We start from the raw sequence: 27,129 nt of genomic DNA, 5'->3' as shown, positions 1-27,129 counted from the left end.
AACAGATTTATGATGCTTACCAGGTCCAGAGGCACAAGAAGATGGAAATGGAAGTAGCAACAATAGCAAGAACACGCAGCTTCTTCGAAATACAAAAAACAGTAAGAGCTTAGAAGAGAGAAAGAGAGAGAAGAGCTTGAAACAGTAAAATGATTGATGAGGGTGATTCAAAAGACTAAAGTGTTGTTTTGGGATATAGGAAGGATGGAAATGCGCGGGACTGTTCAAATTTTGTGGAGTACGAGGACGGCGCAACAGCTGCAGTAAGCCAATACCAGCATGCCACGTGTCATAGGGATGAGAATCGATTCAGTTTCTGTGATTGAAGGGATGTTGTGACCGAACAAGCACAACTCGGCTTAAGTTTAGCTCAGCTGGAAGGGTTAAAAGTGTATAGCTCGGCTTTAAAGGCTTCAGAGTTTTAGCTCGGCTGGAAAGGCTAAAGGGTTTTTTTTTAACTCGGCTGAAAAGGTAAAACTTTAGCCCGGTTTTATAGACAGGTAATCCCTATCATGCTACGCAGATGGAATTAAGGGGCAATTGAGAGGATAATTTATATGCGAATTGGGCCGAGCTGGGCCTTTATGGGCCTCAGTACGAAGGGCTGAGTAAAGAGGCCATAAAGTTACTCCGGTCTTGAAGAGGCTTAAAGTTAGCCCGATCTCAAGCCCAGAAGGTAGACCGGTCCGAGGGACTCTTGATGTTAGTCCGGTTGAAGGACGCTTTAGACCGGTTTAAGGGTGCTTTGAACTTATACCAGTCATGGCGCAGTGAAACTAGATCGGTCTAAACCTTGATAAAAGATAGTTCAGTTTTGGGCATACCATGGTTTGTAGAAAACTATGGGCAGAGAACCGAACTAGGTATAGTTCGGCTAAGCATAGTCATGATTACTTCGGTCGTATGGTAGGCCGGCCATGGAAGAACCATCTCACTTGGTTTAAGCAGTGAGGGGGGTGTTGAAGGATAAGCATTATCCTTCAGGAGTATGAATCCTAGGAGGACTCTGCATGGAGGAGTAAAAGTCCTACTAGGATTGTACCATGCAAAACCTATAAAAGCTCACAAACATCACCTATGGAGAGGTAACACAACTTTGATTCTCGAATTCACAGAGCTTCTTGTCTACTTGTCTGTTTTTCTGACTTAGGCATCGGAGGGGCTTCCGGCACACACCCGCCGGCTATCTCACGCTTGTGTTTTCAGGGAGTAAAGCGACGTCGTACGGAGGAGCGTGAAGGTTTATTTCTTTTCCGTACACATCTCTTTGCTGATCTAGTACTTATGCAGATCTACAAAAACCAATACTAACTGCCACGTGTGTGATTATGATTGAAGATTCAAATTGTCTTCCCGTATTGCCCTTATCCTGCCACGTGTCAAACTATAATTGACTTATACAAAATATATAGCCAACAATTTCTTATAGTAACAATAATGTCACATATTCAAAAAAGTTAAATTATTAAAAAAAATCACATTTTCACATCAAATCAACATTACATCTCATTTTTAAAATAAATTTTGAGACACAAGTTTTAGATACATACAATATTTTAGAGTGATTCTTATTTATTTGTCAAGATTTTATTTGGGTGTAAAAGTGGATCCGCAACCGTTTAGATTGGGTCTGGTTTTCAGCTTTCATTGAAGTCAGATATGAGTAACTAGATCTACACGTAAATGTATTTGGGAGGTAGAATCAAAATTAAAGTACTTGGGCCAACTAAAATAATTAAGGAGAAAGAAAAAGAAAAATACAAAAAATAAATAAAAAGCTTTTAGCAAAAGAAAAGTTATGCAACTTTTTGAAAAGTGGGGTTTGGATGGGGTAGGGTAGCTGAGAAACGGAGATGCATTGTTAAAAAGTGATGAACTTATCTTATACATATTATTATAATGAATTTTATTATTATTTATTTTTTAATTTTATAAGTAGATTCACATAACATATTATATGTGTGGATATAACAATTTCTATAAGATTCATTATAATTATTTTTTTGAATATGACTGGTCATGTATGTGTACTTGTCATTTGTTGTAAGTGGTGTAAGAATTATTATTTTTATGATTGAAATCCATTTAAAAATATATTATTATAATTTTTTAATTATATTTTATTTACTATCTAAGTCATATTATATATTAAACTAATAAAAGTAAATAAAGACACTATGTACTTAAAAGAATATTGAAAAAATTAAGGGTAAATTACACAGACATGTCCTAAAATTTGGTTCAATTACATCCTATTCCTTGATGTTTTGAAAATTACATTCTCACCACTGTGGTTAATAGTCTCATTTCACAAATCCCCATTCTCATATAAAAGACAACAACTTTTAGTAGAAAAATAGAAAAAATTACATTGAAAAAAAAAAGTAAAGCAAAGGAAGGAAAAAAAGAATATAGGAAGTAAAGCAAGTAAGAAAAGAATATAGCGATCCCGGGTTTACCCTTGTTGTACAGTGAACCGGACATGTGTCCGTGGATGTTGATAGTTGTTTATTATCTTGTTTGCATCCTCTTTACTGGTATATTGAGTTATAGGATGTGTTGGGCAAGTTTGTTTCAGGTTGGTTGTGTTTGGGAGCCTAGTGTTGCTGCCCAGATTTTTGGACCTTCGCTCGAGCCAGGAGTTGGTCGCTCGAGCGAGAGTTGAATTCGTGTCTGGTGGGTCGAGCCAGAGTGGCTTTGCTCGAGCGAGCGCTTGCACCTGGTTCTGGACCTGAGAGTTGCATTTCTTGGCTCGAGCGAGCTTTCTTCGCTCGAGCGGTCTGGTTTGTTCTTTTGCTCGAGCGAGGAGTCTGTCGCTCGAGCGTGCTTCTAGTTGCAGACCTGAGGGTTTGAGTTGTTGGCTCGAGCGAGCATTCTTTCGCTCGAGCGCACTTCTGAGTTTTTGGCTCGAGCGAGAGCTTCTTGGCTCGAGCGAGAGTTTTCTGTGTCTGGTCGCTCGAGCGACAAAGCCTTCGCTCGAGCGAGCGTGTTTTATATCAGCGGACAGTAGCGTTTTTGAACATCACTTTTTCACTCCCTTTTTCTTTTAAACCCTAGATCCGAGACTCTCTCTCTCTAAACTTATATTCTCTCTAAGAATTGATCTCCCTAGAGTGTGAATCTAGCCTAGGGCCTTTGTTAAAAAGATAGAGGGCGTTGAGAGCTTTGTTTTAATCTGAAAAAGTTGGGATTTGGAACACGTTGATCTTCGAGTCTTCATCTCCTTTTTGGCTCAAACTTTGAGGTAGGGATATCCTACTCCTCTCTATGGATTTTGTCTTTAAATTTTAGTATTTTGAGATGTTGGTGTTGGTTTGGTAATTTCGTGAAAGTTTGGGGCTTTTGTGTAATTTTACAAAAGTTGGGGTTTTACTCATAATAAACCTAGATGCATGTTTGGCATAGAGAAATGGAATGAATGTTGAATTATTGATGAAAATGGGACCTAAGGGTTGAAATGTTAATTATGGGAATTGACCTAATTACATTGTTTAATTAATTGTGAGGAATGAAATGTTGATTGAATATCCATTTGTGCATTTATTTTCTGTTTAGAAATATCTGCTTTGGGCTATCGGTGGAGGATAGTCGTGATTGTTGTAGACAATGCATGATGATTAGGCAAATGGAAACTAATCAATGGAATGTGTCATGGAATTTGACGGTTGATAGAATACATTAACTGTATGTATTGAGTGATTGTATATAGAACCAATGTGTTTGTATACGTTATGTGTAGAGGAGGAGATGGGAGATGTACTCCGCGGTTTAGGGGAAGATGGGGGATGTACCTCTAAACCGGATAGTGTTGGGAGAAGATAGGGGATGAACTCCGTAGATACAGCTCTTATGCTTGTCTAGAGAAGTAAAGATAGAGCTCATATGCTTATCTTTGTGAAGTGTGGATATAGCTTATATGCTTATCTGTGAATGTGGATATTGTTGTTATACATATCTGTTGAGAATGTGGATATAGCTCATATGCTTATCTGTGAATGTGGGATAGTGTTTTATACATATCTGTTGAAATAATGATAGAGCTAACATGCTTATCTGTTGAAAAAGGGAAAATGAGAAGTAATTTGGACTCATAAGTCGTACGACATAAATTTGTGATTTATGTGAATGTATCAGTGTTGGCCATCTATAAATTGCTAATTTTTTAGTCATTGTTCATGGTTGGTTTAGTGTATTTCTACTGGGCTGTGGCTCACCCTATATGGGAATATCATTTTCAGGTGCAGAAAGCATGCCACCTCCAAGGACATAGCTTGGGAGGCTAGAGGCGGACATACTTTTGTCGTATTACTTTTGATGTATTACATGTAAACTCAAGCCAAGGGCTTAATGTGTATGAGTTAGTACTCTTTTTGTTGTAACCAAGTGTTAACTTGGAAAGCTGTAGGCCCGTAGGGCATTTTGCTTTTGTTGTTAACATGTAATACTTATGTAATCAAACTCTCATGAATAGAAGAATGTGGTTATTTCTTATGTCAATGAATGTCTTATTTGATGGGTTTAATGTTATTATTTTGAGGGCGTTACAAAGAAAGAGTGCATGAGTTCAATGTTTTGATTCCTTCTAAATAATTACAATGACAGGGGGGTTAGTGTAATTTTCCAAACATTAGGAAGTGATATGTATTAAACCCAAACCTCAGGGGATGTAAGTGTAATTTATCCAAAAATTAAATTTGGTACTTTTATTTTTTTAAAATTTCTTTTGTGATATATAGCATCGTGGTTGAAAAAGAGAAAAATAATACAAGTAAAAAAAAATTATAAATTTTTATATTCACTAACTTGACTTGCATTAATGAAGTTTGAAAATTAAAATGAAATCTTATGGTAGGTAGGTGAAACATCAATTATTATATAATATATATTATTAAAAAGAAAAATTATAAGAATCTTAAATAATTTATCAAATTTTTTACTAAATCTTTTTTTTATGGCTGTGGGATTCACACAAATTCATATATGTGTAGGTATCACACCAATGTAAGAAATTTAATAGAAAATTTGATCAATTATTTAGGATCTCTAACGCAACTGATTTAAAATTTTAAATTTATTTTTTTTTAGAGGTAAAATTAAGGAGCTAATTAAAAAAATAAAAATAAAAATGTTGAGTCAGAAAAGAAGAGTCGTCCACTTTGGTGGAGGAGGTGGAGGTAGTGGAGAATCAAAAAGAGGAAAAAAAAAGAAAGTGAAAGGGAAGATCTCATGGCCACGTAGAACTATTGGTTGAGAATTAATTTTTCCCTCTGCTGACTTGGCGCACCCAACTGGTTAAACGGATCAAAAGCGTACTCGATTCGATGACGACGACAACGAAAGCCCAAGACACCCAACTCTCACACCCACACCACACTCCTATCCAGATCTCTTCTCACCCTTTCCTATCCCAACAAAACCAAACCAAACCACCAAATTAATCTCTCTCTCTCTCTCTCTCTCTCTCTCTCTCTCTCTCGTACTTTTTCATTGACTATAACTTTTTCAACCCAGAAATGTCAGAAGCAAAAGACCAACGATTAACCTCTTCGGTCCTATTTATAGTCTTTGCCTTGGCACTAATAGGATACCAAGCGGCCAAATAAAGTGAAGACATGTGTCCCTAAGAATCACATGGAATATTTTGCCTTGGATAACCAGGTTGAAGATGCCACGTGTCCCTCTGTATGTACTATCTGTTTGGCACAGATGCCTCAGCAAGCGCACTTACGACGCCGCTGGAACTTGGCTTCTCAGCTTGAACCTCAGCAAGTGCACTTGTGGCGGTAAGGTTCGTCATTGCACTTGCCTTCTCAGTTCAGTTTAGCCAAGACATGCATTCTCAGCACTTCATAGCCTGTTATCAGCCATGTTTTGTGTTTACCTTAGCGAAGCCTCCACTCTTAGCCACCTAACCACAAACTCCCCAACTTCCTACGGCGAAGGCCACAGCCAAACCTGCTATTAGCCATGTTATGCCTTAGTACCAAGCCTAAGGGGGCTTCATTGGTCCTTCCTATGCAACCAAGGCAGGTCCATGACCTAATTAAATGGAAAGGAGTCCCTTACTCTCGGGTTGCCCTGCTCCAATTTTCGCGGGGTTACTGCGGTATATTGGTATTTCTGGGCTTGCCATTAGGTCCAACCAGTAAGCTTTGGAGCCTACTATCAGCGCCAAGTTAGTGAGCTTCGGGGCTTGCTATCAGCACCGAGTTAATGATGACTTTAGGGGCCTTCTATTAACCCTAGGCTAGTAATGCCTTGAGGCTTGCTATTAGCCCTAAGCATTAGCCTCTATTTGTGGAGGGGAAGTTTGTCTCAAAGGCTGCTATCACCTTGGTGGAGTCTTCCCTCCGCAAGTTAGTTACGACGGCAGTTGTTTCCTATGGCAAGTTCAAATGGTGGCGCCAACAAAGTACCTTAATAACTCGACCACTGGAAGTGTTGCCTTTACAACTTAGTTACTCCAGTTTTCTCTTTCCTTTAGCAATTTCAATTGGCGACGCTGACAATTCTAGGAATGGCGACGCTAAGACAAAGTGTCTCAGCAACTTGGCCGTTGCAAGTGTTGCTTCCGTAACTTGACTTAGACATTTTTCTTCATAGAGTTTATTCAGACTCTTGGCGGGTTCAACCTGCTCCGGCCCACTGCGGACCCACTTCCCTTGGGCTTTGGCCCATGCTCCTTTAATCATTATTGGTCGCCTAACATGGGCGACCTCCACACTTAGGTCCATACCTAATTTTGACCTTAACTTCTGACCCTCTACAGTTGTATTGCCTAACAATAAGCCGAATAAGCCCCAATTAGTTCCACCTACTAAAAATGGTCCTGAAATCAAAACCCAATTGCAAAAGATTGTTTTGAAGCCTCAAATGGTTCTATCAAATTGAATGCCATTAAGGATAACCAAAAAGAGCATACATCTTTGTCGGTATCATTGCTTACTAGTGGTTAGACTTCAGAGACTGCAATTAGGCCATTGAAGCTTATTTATGATCATGACATAAGGCTTGCTCAAATGCCTGTGACTTACAATTTTAAAGTGTTGAGGGAGATTGTGAAAACGCTTTCCATCTTCAAAGTCAGTTTTTTATTAAATTAAATATAAGGATAATGATGGTGATTGGGTGACTATAATGTGTTCCAGTGAACTCAGATTGGCAGAGTCATGTGTTGATAGCCTCATTCCAAACGACCCTGAAACAAACAAGATTGACTCAATTGGAATGTTGTGGTTGCATATTGTTAAGGTGAGTTTTGAGCAAGAACGCGTATATTGGAAGAGGAGAATGACAGACCTCTTAAGAGTGAGGGATTCAAAAGAGATGAGATTGGCTCACAATCTTCTCTGGGTGAGTCTGTTGTTGAAATTGTGGATGTTGAGATTGATAATCCAGAAAAGGAAGCTCCAAATCCAAAGGAAAAAAACTAGAGCTTCAGAAGATCCTGAGTGCAAAGAAGTGAAGATGGATGATTGGTTATTTGAATTTGCTCAATTATTCCGGACCCATGTTGGTATTGACCCAAATGCGCATATTGACCTGCACAAGCTTGCACTACAAGAATTTACACATTTGGCAACCAAAATGGGCAACCAAAACAATTTTAGTACCCAAAAATAGTTCTTTTGGCGACTAAATTTTTTTTTAGTCGCCAAAGGTTCAAATTTTGGCTACCATTTTAATTTGGTCGACATACATTGTTTTCTGGCGACTAAAAAAAATTTTAGTTGTGAAACATATATTTATAGGTGACTAAAAAACAATTAGTCGCCAAAAGTTAATATTTTACGCTACTAATTCTAAGTTTAGTCGCAGAACAAGCTAATTTGCTGACAAAAACATAGTTTAGTCGCCAAATATAATGGACATTGTTTACACTTTTTGGTGACTAAACAATTTAGTCGGTGTATATTTACTTTTTGCTGATGAAAAATAAAATTAGTAGCGAAAAGATACTTTTGGCAACCAATATATTAATCGCTAATACGTAATCTTTTGGCTGCAAAACAGGTTGTCGTCATTCAGTACTATTTGGTGACTAAAATGTGAAATAGTTGCTAAAAGTTGAAATTTTTTTTAGAGGGAAACCAATATAATTTGGCGCCCGATATGTCTTTCACTCACACACACACACATACATACACACACACGATATACAATGTCTCAAAAATATTTCGCTCTCTTTCGACACTACCAAGCCTCACCCCGCTCACCACCGTCATTGTCCACCGACGAGAGAGACCGTCGCGCATCGCCACTGCCACCTATAAAGCATCAACGCCACTTAATCACAGGTATGTTTCTCTCGCTCTATCGCTCTCGGTCTCTCTCCCTCTTTGTCGCTCTTAGTCTCTATCTCTATCTGTCGATGGAGCTCTCTTTCCCTCTCTGTGCATCTCAATCACTGTCTCTCTCTCTCCCTTCCTCTATTTTCCCATTTCTCACACTTTCCCTAGGGTTTTATATGATTTTTGTTGTTTAATTTTGTGTTGAATTTGAGTTAATGTTGTGTTGATTTCCTACACTTGGTATAGGGTTTGTGTTGATTTTTACATAGAAATCCCAAATTTAAGCTAGATGAAGCAAGAATTTGGGACATGACTGGGGTATTCTAATTATAAATTATTTAGTAACAGTAATGAACTTGTACAGAATGTATTGTCCACTTTCAATCAAGATGGTGAGAAAACTGAAGCGAATGTGGGAAACCCGGATGGATTATGAACTTTGAACTGAAATGTAGAACTTTGGCATTCATTTTGCTTTTCTATGATTCTATCCCTAGCTTCAAGCTCTGTAGTGCGGTTCTGTACTTATGAATTGTGTCATTTGCTTTCCATTAATTTCTGTTTCAGATCCATGAATCTGTGACATTATGTTGTGAAATATAAAACCTGCTCTCTCTTTATGCTGTGTTGTGCTAATAGTATCAAATAGATGTCTGGGAGTGAAATTAGGTTCGAATTGGTTTGACTTGTTCGCTTTATTCATATCAATCTCTCTCGTTTGATTGTTCTCTTGAGCTATATCAAACCTATATTCATGTCCTTTTTGTTCAGCTAAGTGGATCTACTTGAAGAAACATTTAATTAAGTTATATGCTTTGTAATTAAGTTTGTTTGGGCCAGATGTCATATATATATATATATATATATGTGGGTATGTGTGTATTTTTGTTTGTCTTCGTTCTCTAGTTTTGTTGACAAAAAGAAGGAAAATAGAACTATTATGATGCTTTTAGAAACTTTGAAGGCCCCTATTTGCAATTTTATTAGAGATTCTCAACTCAAAATGTCTTTCAGGAAAAGTAGTAATAAATTAGCCTAAACCTGGACACCATATACCTATCTATAATCCATATCTATAAAATTCCAAAGAGAGAACACCCTTACTTGTTTTTTAAACCATGTCAATATTTAGTTTTCCTAAAACACCATTTTTTTTTCATAAATATCTCTACGTTCTACAAGCGATATAATAGGTTTTTAGCTTGTAACTATTTTAAATTTTAAATTCAACATTCTATTTTGTTGCAAATGCAAAGTGAGAAGTGTGAAACTTGATTGGATAGAAAGAAAAATAAATAAACTTCACGCACATCATGCATGGCACCTTGCTACTATAACATTACATCACTCTTATACTTGTATTAACACTTGGGGGTTATGCTATATGAGGCTTCACGCCGAACTTACAATGACATTCACCATAAGTAATGAAAAAGATGATCATCTAATCAATTAGGTATTGTATAATTGCTTCATTCATCTCCCCTTTATATTATGTAAATTCCTAAGGCATGGCTTTGTTCATTGTAATTTGGTTTGTCTAACTTTATGATATGCAATAGTATGTTGTGAAGCTCCTATTTTTTCAAGTCATGATTGCTTACAGGACACTTCTCTTAAGAAATTTCCATGAACACCAATTCCATCATTGTTTTCTTTAGTTTCACGTTGCAAAAATTAAAAATCCAAAAAGGAAAAGCCTAGTTTATTATTTTCTAGCATTCATAAAAAATAGGAAGCACACGTAAAAAGTTTAGCCAATTGGTGTTAAATTTTTCATGGGATGATGAGGGTAGGAGTATCATGTATTAAAATGAATTAAGAAGCAACATATGAGGGCCTAAAGCATTGAGTGGGTGTTGTGGTCTAATGGGGACTTTTGTGCTTCATAAAAACTAGGAAGCACATGTAAAAAGTTTGAAAAATGCTTGGTGGTCCGAATTTGTGTCGTTTCAAGACATTCGAGCCATTCGGACCATGAAAGATCGGGCCACCAAGCATTACTAAAAAAGTTTAACCAATTAGTGTTAAATTTTTCATGAGATGATGAGGGTAGGAATATCATGTATTAAAATGAATTAAGAAGCAACATATGAGGGCCTAAAGCACGGAGTGGATGGTTCGGTCTAATGGGGACTTTTGTATTTTTTATTATATTTTGATTAAGCTTGTACACCGATGTGTTTCTCTTTGGCCTCATACATGCTAACAGTGCTAGAACAAGTTGCAATTATAATGGTTAAATTAAGAAAATTGAGTTTAATCAATAGATAAAGTTTGAAAGAGGTTAAAAGATCTATGGGGCGTTAAATTCCTTGCCTAAAGTTGTGGGCACCAGAAAAAAACTAATAATAAATAAAAATAAAAAAAGAAATAAAGAATAGTTGAGCGAGGGAAAACACCCAGAGCATTCATGTCACTAATAAGATTGAAGATTTTTTTAAAGAAATTCAATCCCATAATTTGGTGGCCAACGTCTTGAAAATTGAGACTAAGATTGCATACATCTTGCCTTCCTTAAAACTCGCTTTAGAAAAAAGTTTCGTGTACTAGGTTGTCGTACTTTGGTGGCCGATAATTGGTTGATCTTATATCTTCTTCTTTTTTTTGGGAGAAAATTGAACCAACTATCATGTTACGTTAATTAACAATTAACTTATGATATGCCCTTCATGATCCTTCTCTAAACTGAAGAGATTTCTTCTTTACAACTAGAGTGAAAATGGCTGGTCATCAGGTCACCTTGAAAGGTCCAGGGGTGATTAAGGAGATTTGTTTGGGGATTATAATCGGTCTGTCTGTTGCCAGCGTGCAGAAGAAGAAACAGTGAGACATGAAGAAAAGAACCACAGGATTCTATGACTCGCTCAATAAAGGTGAGATTAGCTTAGTTCCCCAAGAGTAGTTGTTCTCGTGCCCTTCCTCATTTTATATACTTTTGTTAATAGTTTTTCAGTAAGTTTAGGAATATGTAAACCAAACACAGAACCGGACCTAGAAACACATGAATGCACATCATTTCTACAAAATTAGTTGACGGTCTCACTTCTAAAAAATCATGTTTCGTCAATGTATTTTTTTGTCAAGTTCTATGTTTAATGTTTATGTTCCTTGACTTATTGTTATTTTTTGGTCAAGTTGAGTTTGTTGTCATGCTTTGGATGCTTTTTGGTAGCAAAGAGAAAAAAAATTTCTGTCAATGAAACTTGAGGGTAGATACTTACTGTTATTGCGAAATTGTTTTAATCTCTTTTTGGTGATGTTATCCCATTTTCCATGGTTTTGTGAAATGCTATAATTTAGTTGAGTATTATTTCTTACTCAATTTTTGATTTATTACTTCTAAACTCAAAGACGATGGATTTCATATGTATTTATTAATATGGATCTCATTATCTTTATGTTACATACTTTCCTAAGGGTAAATTTCACTAACCTCCCCCAAGATTTGGAAAATAAAAATAAAAATACAGTGAACTCCACAAGTTTGGCATAATTACATTGGGATCCCTAAAAATTTTAATTTACATAACACTTAAACCCCTTTTCATCAATAATTTATTCATATTTATGAAAAAATGATATTATCAACTCTTTTACATTGAAATGTTTATTTTACCTTATTTCTCTTTATATCTTTGCACTATTTGTATTAATTTCGGTACATTTAGTCTTACTAAATGCACCAAAATTAATGCTTGTATTTTCTGTAAACTTTAGGAGAGGTCAGTGAAATTTATCCTTTTCTAAATGTATAGAGTATCCTTGTCAGACATTATACTTCGATATAGATATGAGTATAAAATATTTAGCCAATATGTGTAATTAGACATTCACCTACAAACATACTTACCAATTCGAGTTAATCGTAAAACTATACAGAAAATATGAATAAAATGTTTTATGGCATATTGTGCACACTATTCTATTATAGAAAATAAATGAAACATGTTAAGAAATAGGAATATTTTGTAACGTACTTGGATATCAGGTTAAATTAAAGGAATCGGAGACCTAGAGACAAACCTATGTAGCTTTCTTTATTAAAATTTATTCAAACAAGGGCTTTAAGGATGCGAAAATGCAAAACAGCCCCCGAACCACTGTATGGATATCACAACTAGCTTTCCCATGACAAAAAGGACCTGTGACAATAGACGGAATGTAATTAGCACGTGTAGGGTGGGAGTTAGAGCCGAAAACGCCTTAAACTTAACCGAAAAAGGGCGTTAAGGGGGCGACAATGTAAAACAGCCTTTGAACCACCATAGGGATGTCACAACCAGCTTCCTCATGACAAATAGGACCTGTGACAACAGACATAATGTAATTAGCACGTGTAGGATAGGAGTTAAAGTCGAAAACACTTTAAACTTAACCAAAAAAAGCGTTAAGGGGGTGAAAATGCGAATTGGCCCCTAAACCATCATACAGATGTCATAACCAGCTTCCCCATGGAAATTAGGACCTGTGACAATAGACAGGATGTAATTAGCACGTGTAAGTTGGGAGTTAGAGCCGAAAATGCTTAAAACTTAACTGAAAAAGGGCGTTAAGGGGGCAAAAATGTGAATCGGCTGCCGAACCACTGTACGGATGTCACAACCAGCTTCCCCATGACAATTAGGACCTGTGACAATAGACGGGATGTAATTAGCACATGTAGGTTGGGAGTTAGAACTGAAAACGCCTTAAACTTAACCGAAAAAGGGCGTTAAGGGGGTGAAAATGCGAATCGGCCCCCAAACCACCGTACAGATGTCATAACCAACTTCCCTATGGAAATTAGGACATGTGATAATAGACGGGATGTAATTAGCACGTGTAGGTTGGGAGTTAGAGCCGAAAACGCCTTAAACTTAACCGGAAAAGGACGTTAAAGGGGCGAAAATGCGAATCGGCTTCGAACCACTATACGGATGTCACAACTAGCTTCCTCACGACAAATAGGACTTGTGACAATAGACGAAATCTAATTAGCACGTGTAGGTTGGGAGTTAGAGCCGAAAACGCTTTAAACTTAACCGAAAAAGGGCGTTAAGGGGGCGAAAATGTGAATCGGACATCAAACCACCGTACAGATGTCACAAACAGCTTTTCCATGGAAATTAGGACCTATGACAAAATACGGGATGTAATTAGCACATGTAGGTTGGGAGTTAGAGCCGAAAACGCCTCAAACTTAACTGAAAAATGGCGTTAAGGGGGCAAAAAATGTGAATCGGCCCCCAAACCACCGTATGGATGTCACAACCAGCTTCCTCACAAAAATTAGGACATGTGACAACAAATGGACTGTAATTAGCACGTGCAGGTTTGGAGTTGGAGCCGAAAACGCCTTAAACTTAACAGAAAAATGTTAAGGGGGCGAAAATGCGAATCGGCCCTCGAACCACCATACGGATGTCACAACCAGTTTCCTCACGAAAAATAGGACCAGTGACAATAGACGAAATGTAATTAGCACGTGTAGGTTGGGAGTTAGAGCCGAAAACGCTTTAAACTTAACTGAAAAAAGCGTTAAAGGGGGCAAAAATGCGAATCGACCCCTGAACCACCGTATGGATGTCACAACCAACTTCCCCATGATAATTAGGACCTATGACAATAGATGGAATGTAATTAGCATGTGTAGGTTGGGAGTTAGAGTCGAAAACACTTTAAATTTAACTGAAACAGGGCGTTAAGGGGGCAAAAATGCGAATCGGCTGCCGAACCACCGTATGGATGTCATTACCAGCTTTCCCATGGAAATTAGGACCTGTGACAACATACGGGATGTAATTAGGACGTGTAGGTTGAGAGTTAGAGACGAAAACACCTTAAACTTAACAGAAAAAGGGCGCAAAGGGGGTGAAAATGCGAATTGGCACCCGAACCACCGTATGGATATCACAACTAGCTTCCTCACGAAAAATAGGACCAGTGACAATAGAAGAACTGTCATTAGCACGTGTAGGTTGGGAGTCAGAGCCGAAAATGCCTTAAACTTAACCGAAAAAAGGCGTCAAGGAGGCAAAAATGCGAATCGGCCCCCGAACCACTGTACGGATGTCACAACCAGCTTCCCCATGGAAATTAGGACCTGTGACAATAGAAAGGATGTAATTAGCACGTGTAGGTTGGGAGTTAGAGTCGAAAATGCCTTAAACTTAATCGAAAAGGGCACATAGGGGCGAAAATGCAAATCGGCCCCCGAACCACTATACGGATGTCACAACCAGCTTCCTTACAACAAATAGGACCAGTGACAACAGACGGACTTTCATTAGCACATGTAGGTTGGGAGTTAGAGCTGAAAACGCCTTAAACTTAACCAAAAAAGGGCGTTAAGGGGGGCAAAAATGCAAAACAACCCCCGAACCACCATACAGATGTCACAACCAGCTTCCTCACGACAAATAGGACCTATGACAATAGACGAAATATAATTAGCACGTGTAGGTTGGGAGTTAGAGCCGATAACGCTTTAAACTTAACCGAAAAAGGGCGTTAAGGGGGCGAAAATGTGAATCGGCCCCCGAACCACCGTGTGGATGTGACAACCAACTTTTGTTAGATAACTTTTGCAATCCAACTGATAGTTACTGGTGTGGCATATAGATCACCTTTTGTCGTGGTACAGGTTACGATGGTAATTTGTACCATGCCAAATGGACATTTCACATGGTACTAAATATATTTTTTTGTATATGGACAGTTGGATTTTTGTATGCTTCTCTATTTTGTGTAGAAGTATAATTTTAGTTTGAAAAATAGTTCGTTTGTATGGAATATGTACATTTATAGTTATTCATTTTTAGAGGATGGAAGTAATTTGGATTGTGGAATGATTGATAAAATATGTATTGATTTGTTTATATACATACTACAGGTTGCACGGAATATAGACAGGTTGTGGAGAAATTACAATTTTTTGATAAAACATAAGACCATTTTTTTGGCAACTCAACAATTCGTACTAAAAAAGGAAGTACATATTTCAGTGACTAAAATGTTATCAACCCTGCCAAACAGTGAACGTCAAATGATGTTTTGGCGATGGAAGAAAACAGAAGCTACTCTAGCCTTGCTAGAGGAAAAGTAATGAGGCAGAATATTGTTAAACCGATATCAAATTACGAATGTTAAGATAAAGTTCTATTATAGTTACAAGGGGTGTGACATTATGCTCAAATGTTATATATGGAACTAATTGGTCTATTTATTTATTTTTTTTGTAGATGGCTTTTGGCATGGTGTTGTGGATATTCCATTTTTGTGGACGGATGACAATTTACACTTTTGAAAACTCTTGCATTTTTGTCGTCCTCTGCTTTTTGTGTAGGTTTGTATTAATTGTACAGAATACTTTTGGCGGGGTACATAATATTTTTGCCTTTGAGCAGATAATTGATGTCGTGATCTATTGATTAGCTTTTGTCGTGGTACATATTACCATGGTATTTTGTACCATGCCAAACAGTCATTTGGCATAGTAGTAAATATATTTTTGTATACGGAGGATGAAATTTTCCTATGATCATTTATGTTATGTATGGAATTATTATTTTAAATTGGAATTAATGTATTTGATTTGTATGGAATTATTGACATTTGAAGGTATTAATTTTTAGATGGTTGGAAGTGAAATGGATGTAGATTGTTGAATGGGTGATAATACACGTATAAACCAGTTTGTATATATCGTATAGATTGCATGGAATATATACAGGTTGTGGGTGTGGACAAATTAAAAATATATATATATAATGATGTTTTGGCAACTAAAAAATTGGTAGCAAAAAATAAAGTCAATATTTTTGCCAACTAAATAGTTAGCAGCTAAAAAAAGAATTAAATAAAACAAATCTTTTGGCGACTAAATATTTAGTAGCCATAACAAACAAGACTTTAGGCGACAAATAATTTAGTAGTCCCCCCAAAAAAAAGGAAGGAAAAACACTTTTGGCGACCAAACTATTAGTAGCCAAAACAGAAAATATTGAACCTTAGGCGACGAAAGTGCTAGTAGCTAAGCAATTTAAGCTTTAGCGACAAAAATATTAGTCGCTGAAAAGTGCTTTAAGCGACTAAAATATTAGTAGCCAAACAAAAAATGTTAGACCTTAGGCAACTAAAGTTTTAGTAGCTAAACAGTTTAGGTTTTGGTGAACAAAAATATCAATCACTGAAAATGTCATGTTAAATTTAGTTGAAACACTTTTGGCAACTAAATTATTAGTGGCCAATTGTATGCTTTTAGTGACTAAAATTTTTTTAGTCGCCAATTACTTTTCCTGACTATCTTTCAACGACAAAGGTGGCGACCAAAAATATTAGTCAGCAAAAGGTTTTGGCAACCAAAATTGGACCTTTAGCAACTAAAAAGTTAGTCGTCAAATCTGTCTTTTGTTGTAGTAATTGGGATAGAGAAGTGTTACTTGAAGAGATAGTAACGAGTAAAGAGGCTCAAAGCCTTTCTGATAAGGCTGCCTTAAAATTCCAAGAAGTTGCTGCACTTGCTTTCCTCAACTGAGGAAATGTTCATATGTGTGTTGTGAGGAAACATATCCAATTAATGACTCGGGGCAAAAGAGGTGGTTGCAACACAATTCCAAACAGTTTATGATTGGGTGAGGAAAAAAATACTCTCTGGCCAGAGAGAAATACCAGGATGCACTCTTGATTAAACCAGATTTTTGAGGGGTTACTTGCATTGGGGCAACAACAATTTGAAATGGCAAAACTGCATTGGTCTTGTATACTTTCCAAGAAAGAAGATATTTCAAAATGGGATCCTACTGAAATTATTGAACTTTTTGATAGTGCAGAGGAGAAAATGAAAGTCGCGACCGTGATGTGGGAGAAACTGGAATAGAAGAGAGCTAAAAAAATCCAAGTGCGAGGGTTGAAAAGGTGGACAAAGAATCTAGATGATGTGGTTGAGCGATTTAAGCTTGCCGGTTCTTCTGAAACTGACATTTCCTTAGTTTTGAAGAACCTTGCTCCAATGGTGATGTTATTGAAGGAGACGTGAAGAAGGTTGGGAACCTAGTCACTGATATATGGTTGATAAAGCAGATGATGAGGCCAAGTATCTTCAGAGTGAATTTGATGCATTTGGATTTACTTCTCATTGGGAAGAGGATGTGCTTTTTCTTCTCAGCCCAAGTTCAGGATGTGAAAAAAAAAATTCACCTCTTTTTGAATAGGATGTTAGGTGCCAAAACCACACAACCGTTAATGAGAAGGTCACAAGCTTCATTTTTTCCTGGTTGCTGTCAAGATTACACGATTTTTCCCTTACTGATGAGCTTTCTATGAGCAATCTTAACTGCAGAGGATGTGCATTTTGGTCTTCACTCTCTGTTCCAACTACGGTTTGTCTTATGTGTTCTTGATTGTTATTGGACTTTGGTCTGTTTCTTTGCTGGGAGTCATACTATTGGTTGTCTAATTTGTTCTCAACTTCTTATTTAACTAAACTGATTCTTGGTTGAGTTCTTTTGCAACATTTTACTTTGTCAATCAAATCAAGAGCACAGGAACAAATCCCCCATGCCATTTCTTTAAAGGTTGGGTTTGCAATAAAATAAGATAATTTGTGTAAGTGAGCTCAATTATGCAGGGCATGTGTCTTCTTTCCTTGAATCTACCTATTAAAATGGAGGCATATTCCTGTTACTAGTTTAAGCATGTGTTGTTATCAAAAAATATTAGATGTATTTCTTGCAGATGGTATGTTGTCATTAGATAGACCAATACCGGTTGCATTTGGATGGATGAATTTGAAATGAAGGGATTTGAGGTTAAGATAATACAAACAATATAGGAAGCTTGGTTGCTAGCTACTAATGTATTGAAATAGCTATTGGGGAGGGCTGAAGGATCCTTGCTGTACTAAAATGCTTCTATGGCTGAATTTGAAATAACTAGTTTCATGGTGTTATTTTGAATTCATAAACATAAAGCTTTAACATCATTGTTGAAATCTGCAATCTAATGTTTCAATCTGAATTGGATGTGCGAGCTGGTTTGAGTACCTGGTTTGTTTGAATGGCATTCTATCAGGACATGAATTTTTAATTTTAATTTTTTTTTTTTCAAACAAGTAATAACCATTAACATATATATTAATGAAATACTCCATTGTAAAAGAATTAAAACCAACTATTTTCTTTTGATCTGCTAAAAAAATCTTCCATTTTCCTATTCTTAATCAATCTCTTCTTCTTGTTGCTATTGTTCAACAAATAAAAAAATTGTACATGTAGTGTTTACTACCATTTTCCTATTATTAATCAATCTCTTGTTCTTGTTGCTATTCTTCAAGAAATAAAAAAACTGTACATGTAGGCCATGTTTGTTTGGATAGACATGAGCTTGGGATTGGACTAATAGTCTAATAAAATTATTAATCCGATATTCGGTTAAACAATTGAAGTACGTATTAACAATTCAGCCAGATATGGTATCCCACATATGAGAGGGGGTGGGATATAAATTGGAAGGCTAAGTCAAAGTCTGAATTATTAGTCATTCCTTATAATACTAACTCAATCCAAACATAGGATAGGATACACAATCTAAAGGGATTCGTAGTCCTAGGATTATTACTCATGAAAATACTAATCCAACCTAATCCAGTCCATCCAAATAAACATGGCCGTAGTGTTTACTTTAGCAATTACTTGGACAAACCTTGACGATGACCTGATACGGATAAAGTGAGGAAATTAATAGTAGTATTATTCTTTTGTGGCAACTTTTAACAACTGCTGTAGCAAAAATAATTATTGAAGGCAAAGCTTGACTCTTTGGCTCGACCCAGAACTTCATATTGCATTCTTATACTATTTGGAAAACATGTTTGGAAGTTAATCATTTTCCTTTCTTTGTGTTGGAGTTGGATTTGCATCAATGATCTCTATCTTAGCTTGCCATTAGGGGCATTCTTATCAGATTACCTAAATTTTATCCTAAAATATTATTAAAAAATTCATTCTCTGTTTTAAGAATCACTTTTTCATCTACTTCCCCTAACAGATTCTCTATTTTTTTTTCCCTATTCTATTAGCAATCTCTATTTTTTCTCTATTTTATTAAAATATAATTTTTAATTATAAATTTTAAAAAAATAAAAATTATAAATGTGTATTGCAGTCCCTAAATAAAGTAAAGCAATATATATATATATATATATAAGGGAGTTACAGTAACTTCCTACAAATAGGGAGCCACTGTAGTAAAAACTAGTTTAAAGAATTATTTAGGAAAGCTGATGGAAGTGTATAAAGAGATTTCAATCCCTTAAAATAGGTGAGGGGTGGGTTTAGGGAGAGATGGAGATGCTTTTAGTGTCCTAATGACACAAGTTCAAGTCACAAAAATAACCTCTCTAGAAATAGGGTAGGCAAAGCTGGTCCTCATATCTTAGGGGCCGAAGGGAAAATTTTAAAATTGAGCTTCTCATGTATTAAAAAAAATAATAAATTATTTATTCAAAATTTTAACTTTAACGTATATAATATAGATTCAAAATCAATGTAATGAGATATGAGCCATGCTTAGATAATAATAAAAAATATAAAAAAAAAATCATAAATATATAGTATTATTGTATACATAATCATAAAAAAAAAATGTGGGTAAAATGATAAGTACCAATAATTTTTTTTTCCATGTATATAGATATATATTTTTATACTATTACTCACATAGAATATGCTTTATATAATCATTAAAATTATATTTTGAAAAAATATTAAAGACTCCCAATGAATTATCAAATATTGTACACAATATTTTTATTTTAGGTCCTACTATTGCTCTATTAAAATTTACTTAAATAAATCAACGTATGAAGGAAATTATTACAAACTTAAAAATAAAAAAATGTGGTTTGATTTATAATTTAGAAAATTCAATTAACAATAAGGAAAAATATCACCTAATCTATTAAAAAAGAGAAGAAGAAAAAGAAAAATATCAAACAAAATTTAAAAATTAAACTACAGTAAAATATGAAATTAAATATTATTTTCCTTGCACTTTTAAGAGTAAAATTACTAAATAAGGTCACATATAATTTGTAAGGACCTTTAATTTGGATTGTGAAACTAAATTAATTTGTTTGAAATTTTATTGTTAAGGAGTTAATTACTTAAAAGTCCTATTTATAAATGTTATGATAGTTTAGGTCCTATTTAAGATTTTTTGAATCAATAAATCCTATTTAATAAAATTAAGAATATTATCAATTTTTTTTTTAATTTTTAAAACTAAGAACATTATAAATTTTTTATAGTAATGTTCCATATAATTGTTTCATAACTGATGAAAAAAAAAACAAAAAAAAAAAAACAAACAGAGCATGAGATTAGACTTTTTTCCCTTCTACTTATTGATTTGATTCAACTAACCAATAAAATGGAAAATATTAACTATTTTTTTCAATTTAAAAACTGTGAACATTATCAATTTTTTCATTTTTCATTTTTTTTTTTGCACATCAATGTTCCATCATTATGCTCATTTATAGACACAAAATTTTCAATTTTGCACCCCAAAAAAAAAATCAAATTTTTTTTTTTTTTAAAAAACATTGCTTGGTTAGAGTTTTCCAAAAATATTTTTTAAAAAATTCTACTTTCTTATTTTTCATTTTTTTTTTGTTTTTACTGAATTTTTTTTAATATTTTAAGTAATTTTTTTTTTAATTTATAAACATACCTAACATAAATATACCTAAAAAGTAAAAAATTTGTGAAAAAACCTTTTAAAAATTCACTAAATACCAAAAATACAAAAAAAAAAAAGAGAATTCAGTACATTATTTGTATTTTTATGAATTTATTAATTTTTTAAAATATTTTTTCACAAATTTTTTACTTTTTAGATACATCTAAGTAAGGAGCATCTAAAAAAGTAAAAAAAAAAAATGTTTAAAATTTTAAAAATATTCACTAAAAACAAAAAAATACGGAAACCAAAAAAACTCAGTTTTTAAAAAACTTAATCCAAAAAAGCAAAAAAAAAAAAATTTACACATAATTTTTTCAAAAAGCTCCCTTAGTTTTTTTTTTTTACACATAATTTTTTTTTTAATTTTTTCAATTTGAAAGTTGATGTTTTAAAGTTTTGAATAGCAAAATAAATGTCAAATCATTATGTTCCTTTATTAAAAATTTAATAGAACTTAAAAGACTAAATTAGTTAGGACTTAATGGAGTATTAATAAGTTCTAGATTAGAATTTGTGTGTAAATGTCTCATTTTTAAGCCTACTAACACCATATTATATACATGTTAAAATTAAGGGTCAATTACTAAGAAATCCTATTTAAAATAGGAGAAGTTTATTTAGTTCTACAACTTTTTAGATACTTTTAAAAATCCACTACATATTTTCCTTCTTCATTATTCTTTGTGCATTAATTCTTGTTTGTCTCTTTCTCTTCTTTTTCGGCGACTGGCAATCAACATATATCACTGGCAATCGACGACCATCATTGATTGAGGTTCATTGCCAACCACCAATTTCTTACTACACTCTTACTGACGGCAAAGGAGACAAGTTTCTGACGAAAAAGATGAGTAGATATACTCATATCTTATGTAAATCTACATGAGAATAGATTAGATCTAAATAAAAAATAATTGTCAGAATACAATCTTCTCTATATATCTGTTTCTCTCTTTTGATTTCTCAATTTTTCTACCTTTCTCTGTTAAACACTTCTATTTTCCTGTTTTAATGTAGAAAATTTTCAAATTCTGAACAAATTGTTTTCGAGTTTTAGTTATAGGTGTTGAAAACTATAAAATTTTACAGTTTCAGTTTTTTTAGTGATGAAATGAATCATGCTTTAAAATTGCAAAATTTTGCAGTTTCATAACATTTTTTAGAACTGTAAAATTTTGTAATTTCATAACATGTTTTCCGGTTTGATTAATAAGGATAAATGCTTAATAGAATCATACTTGTTTTTCAGTTTGATTAATATTGAAAATTATTTGCTTAAACCCTACAAAAATTTTAAAAATATATATATTTTTCCCATTGTTGTTATTTGTTGTTGTTTTTTGTTTTTTTTTTTCTTTTAAGTTATCAATATTTAGTACATTTTGTTATGTTTTTTCACTATAATTTCTCCATTTATTATTTTTTTTCCATTGCAATATACTGGACATTTCGGTGAAAATCTGATGATTTTCTTGACGTCCAGCGAACATTCTGGACATTCTAACGACTTCCAGTGACGTTCAGAACACTCTAATGATATTCCTTCAAACTTCCGGCGATACTTTAACGAACTTCTCAGTGATGTTGAACATTTCAGCGAGTTTTCAGTGACCGTCTGACAAAAATCCAATTGTGGTGAGATGTAATATTGTTTTTAAATTTATATATAAAAAAATTAGATTTTGCAGTAACAATTAAAAATATAGAAGATTAATTGATGTAAGTTTTTTATTTTGAAATTAGATAAATTTTAAATTTTATATATGAGACTTAAAAGTAATTGGGCGCCCTTAAAATTTGACAAAAATTTAGATTGGGCCAGGGCCGGCCCTGAAAATAAGCTTTGAAAATCTTACCCTCGCAGATTTCGCTTTTTACATAGGTCTTGTACACTGACTCTCTTGTTTTTTTTCATGTGCATCTTGATTGCAAATCTCAACCCAATGATGTTTCTCAGTGACGTGGGCTTATGTGGCTGATTGATTGCATTATCTCAGAGAACTTTCTTGTATAGAAAGGCCCAATGGCCTGGACAGTAGTGTTACTCTGCTTTCACCGCCCTCCAACAATCTTGAGGTAAGAAATCACCTGCTTACACAAAACTACGAAGTATGATTACTTTAAAAATGTTATCATATTCATATCGCATATTTATTGGATACTGGTATTAATACTCGTATCGATAGGATTGTATGTGCACCAGATATTGATACTCATATTAATAGGGTTGTATGCGGATTGAGTATTTGAAATATGTATCGAGTTATTTCTTATATATTCTTTGACAGTTAAGTATTCTATGGGTACATGATGGGTATATCGAGGGTACACCAAATTATGAGATATTAGTGGAGATACGTTTAATTTATTAGAGAATTATGATTTACTTGAAATTGCGAATCCTTTACTTGATATACCATAGATAAAAAATATATTATTCAATGATGAAATTGATGGAAGTGAAAATTGAAATTTTTAGTTTTCAAATTTTACTTAGCTGGCTTTTAGAATAAAACTTTATTTTATAATTTTTCCTATTTGATGGCATTAAAACATCTTATAGACTTTGTTTTGATATTAGTATTGTTAAACTACGATTTCTCTTTTGGTTTTATAATTTTTTCTTTTACTTTTGCTATTAAACTTTGATTTGTAAATTGAATCTGAACTATAAATTAAAAAAAATAAAAAATTTATTGACGTATATCAGCTGTATCTGTATCTTATTTTATTTTAAATTTTACCGTATCGATATACCCGTAATGTACCCGTACCAGTAGGGACGGATCCAGGATTATGACTTTGAGGACTACTCTATAGTTTAAAAAATTGGGAGACTACTCTATATAATTTTGACATTATCTAAAAAAAATTGAGGGTACAAACTCCTATAATTCTAAATTATTTTAAAATTTCTAATATAATATATAATCTTTTTCAAATTTTTAAGGGTCTGGCCGCCCCCCACCCCCAACACAAAGATCCATCACTGCGTACTAGTATCCTCAAATTCTACATGACCTATCTTGCTTCCACAGCTTTTATGTTGTTGTTGTGTGTTTTTCAGATCCTCTCTTTGGAAGAATTTGAATGTTCAAAATGACTAGATTTGTCTTCTCTGGTGTTATGAAAGCCAATATGTGTGACTGTTCAATGCCACTATGTTTACCTTGAAATTGTTTAAATTCTAGATGTGATAGTGATTTAGGAAAGTTTATTTGTCATTCGACATGGAAATTTTATGTGATTTTTGGGCCGCGACTTCACTATAACAAAAGCTTGTTTTAGCCATGTAATTTCTTTGTGGAACTTATGTTTTTATCTGATTTTCCATCGGTGAAAAAAAAAAAAAAAAAAAAAAAAAAAATATTATTATTTGAGGTGAAGTTTTGTTCTTGCACATTTGTGTCTTTGTATGAGATTATCTTTTTTATTACCTTTTCCCATTTCTTTTATATGATAGTTCATTATAATCATGTATTTTTTTTTTAGATCTTATTGGTAGTATTCAACTGTTTATGTCACTCATAATTTGGAATGTTTGTGCCAATTCCCCTTCCTTTTCCTTCTATTTTTTGCGCAAATTCGCTTTATCCTTTTATTTGACCCATATGCAGATGAGTCCCATTCATTTGTAAATAAGAACATTTTCCGTTGTGATTTGTGAACCAAAATATACGACTAAATTTATTTAAATACATCATCTTCTTCCTCTAAACTCATGTATATATATTAGTAGTTTGGCACAATGCGACCTACATGCCAACCACATTATTCTTTTACTTATCATCAACAATCTTGGCCAGCCAAATTATTCATTTATTTATCGTTAAAAGTATTTCTTACTGTTACGTGTGTTGATTAATTATGCTTAATTATCACAATTGCTTGCATTGATAATCGCTTCATAATTTTCATTATCACCGTCTACATAATTTGTCACAATTCAACTTATTGATGCGTCACCTTTTAGTTTATTTTGAAAAGTAAGTTAAAAGTTAATTTTTTTGATGTTTTTTTAACTTTTTTTTAAAAAAAAAATATGTAAAAAAATAAAGAGATAATTTGATCCCCAAAAAAAAAAATCAAAAAGTTAAAAAAATTAACTTTTAATCAACTTTCCAAAATAAGCCTTATTATCATTAGTTCTTTTTGTGGTAATCCTGTCAAATTATGTCTATCATTCTATTATTAGTATTGTTTATCGATGGTGCTGTTCGCCTCCATGATTGAGGATCAATTATGCTTAATTATCAGTATTAATAATTATGTTGTAAATATAATTATGGTCCAGCTTGTCTCAAGTTGATATCAAGACTAGATCCGTCCAGTTCGGCCCATGGGGCCAATTTTTTGGGCCCGTTTTGATAATCCGAACCGCTGAATGTGTAGAACTCGTCGAATACTATATATTTGTAAAAAATCACGTTGATCGGATATCAATAGCTATGTGATTAAATCAGTTTTGTATAAAAAAAAATGGACGGTGAAAAAATTAACGGTTGATAAAAAACTGTTTTGTTTACATAGCTATCGATATCCGATCAACATGATTTTTTACAGGCATATAATACTCGACGAGTTCTACACATTGAACGGTTCGGATTATCAAAACGGGACCCGTGGTGGCCCCTCACGGGCCCAACAGCACGGTCTAGTTCGATCTTGGACTGGACTAAAGCCACTGCCATATAATTATTTGTCTTTCTATGGAAAAGGCTATAGTACACACTCTTATTTATCGTATGCACCTTACAACTAAAAAAAGAAAAAAAAAAACAACAACTACATAATTTTTTACATTTTAAGTCATAACTAAAAAAAGATAATGTCATAATCAAACAACACATGAGACATAACCAAAAATTTAAAAATTTGGTTATAATTAAAAAAGAAAATAACATAACCTAAGGGTGCATATAATAGGGGGTTTACAGTAGAATTTTCCGTCTTTCTATATATATTTTTTCTTATTGAATGGTCACCTTTAATGTCCGCCTCAATTTTTAATTATATAACAAATATTGAATATAATAGTAATACCATTTTACATAATACTAATCATTAGCCAATAATGGGCCTTAATGCAATGATAGCCACATTGTCTTATCGCATGTTATTTATCATGTAATGACCTTATTTTGCTTAAATTGTGAGACAAAATCCTAACAAAAGATGTTGAATGTAACAAAATAATAGTTTGAGGTGGTTAATTTGCATTTTGAATTAACGGAAGTAAAATACAACTAAGTCATAATTTAAGTGATTTGGTGTAATTTATCCTAAATAATATTGAGATTGGTAGGAAAAGGGAAAAAAAAAGTTCACATAAGAACAATTCCATCATTTCTTCTACGACCAATAGAAAATGATGAAAGGGGCAAAAAAATTCTCTTTTATTAGAGGCATCCCAAAAATTTAGTTGGACACCTCACTAATCAAAATGCCACATTTCCAAATTCAAGTTTTTTTCTTTCAACATTCCAAATAATTCAAATCCTACCCTCACCAGCCCCAACCCTTCCTAGTTACCTTTGTAGCTACATTCCGATACCTCTCATCATCCATCGCTCACTTTCATTCCCTTCTTCTTCTCCTCCTCTTCCTCTCTCTTTCTAAAACCTTAGATCCAAAAATCCTAAATCTAGGGTTCAGGAAAGGGCTACGAGGGGGTTGACAACGAAGAGAAGCATAGTGGGGTATTGGGGGGAGGGGATTGTTTTAAGGTTTCGCTACGAAGAAAGTTTTCACAATAGAGAGGAGGACAATGGGGATGGATAGTTGCTATGGGAGAGGGGGGTTTAAGATGACATAGTGGACAATGGGAGATGGTAGTCGCGATAGAGAAGGGGACTAGGTTAGGGTTTCACTGTCCGAGAAGGACAAAAGAATACGAAGATGGTGGAGGCAACGACGATGGGGAGGTGCGAAAGTTGAAAGAAAAAGAAGAGAATGAGGTGGCAACAACGGAAAGAGGGCAACGACCAATGGTTAGCCAAAGTAGGAAAGGGATGGGAATGGCAAATTGGAGTAGGGAATGGCCAATCAGAGCTTGAAGGAGCTGCTAAAGTGAGGTTATGGTTTGGGCTTTGTGATATTTAATTTAGGGGTA

General features: G+C 34.2%; 1 long non-coding RNA gene and 1 pseudogene across 1 annotated transcript; both read left to right on the top strand.

Moving 5' to 3' along the window:
- The first annotated feature begins 6,047 nt into the window (after positions 1 to 6,047).
- LOC145798988 (protein CLMP1-like) lies at positions 6,048 to 7,623 on the top strand (annotated as a pseudogene).
- Positions 7,624 to 8,158: 535 nt separating this feature from the next.
- On the top strand, positions 8,159 to 15,912 carry LOC114279470 (uncharacterized). Its single transcript, XR_014339974.1, has 3 exons — positions 8,159 to 8,297; positions 11,007 to 11,167; positions 15,515 to 15,912. It is a non-coding gene; the product is annotated as an uncharacterized LOC114279470 (long non-coding RNA).
- The last annotated feature ends 11,217 nt before the right edge of the window (positions 15,913 to 27,129 follow it).

This window comes from Camellia sinensis, chromosome 9, assembly GCF_055761805.1.
Source record: "Camellia sinensis isolate YWXY chromosome 9, ASM5576180v1, whole genome shotgun sequence".
In the NCBI taxonomy this organism is placed as follows: domain Eukaryota; kingdom Viridiplantae; phylum Streptophyta; class Magnoliopsida; order Ericales; family Theaceae; genus Camellia; species Camellia sinensis.
This window is presented reverse-complemented; position numbering and strand designations above follow the sequence as displayed.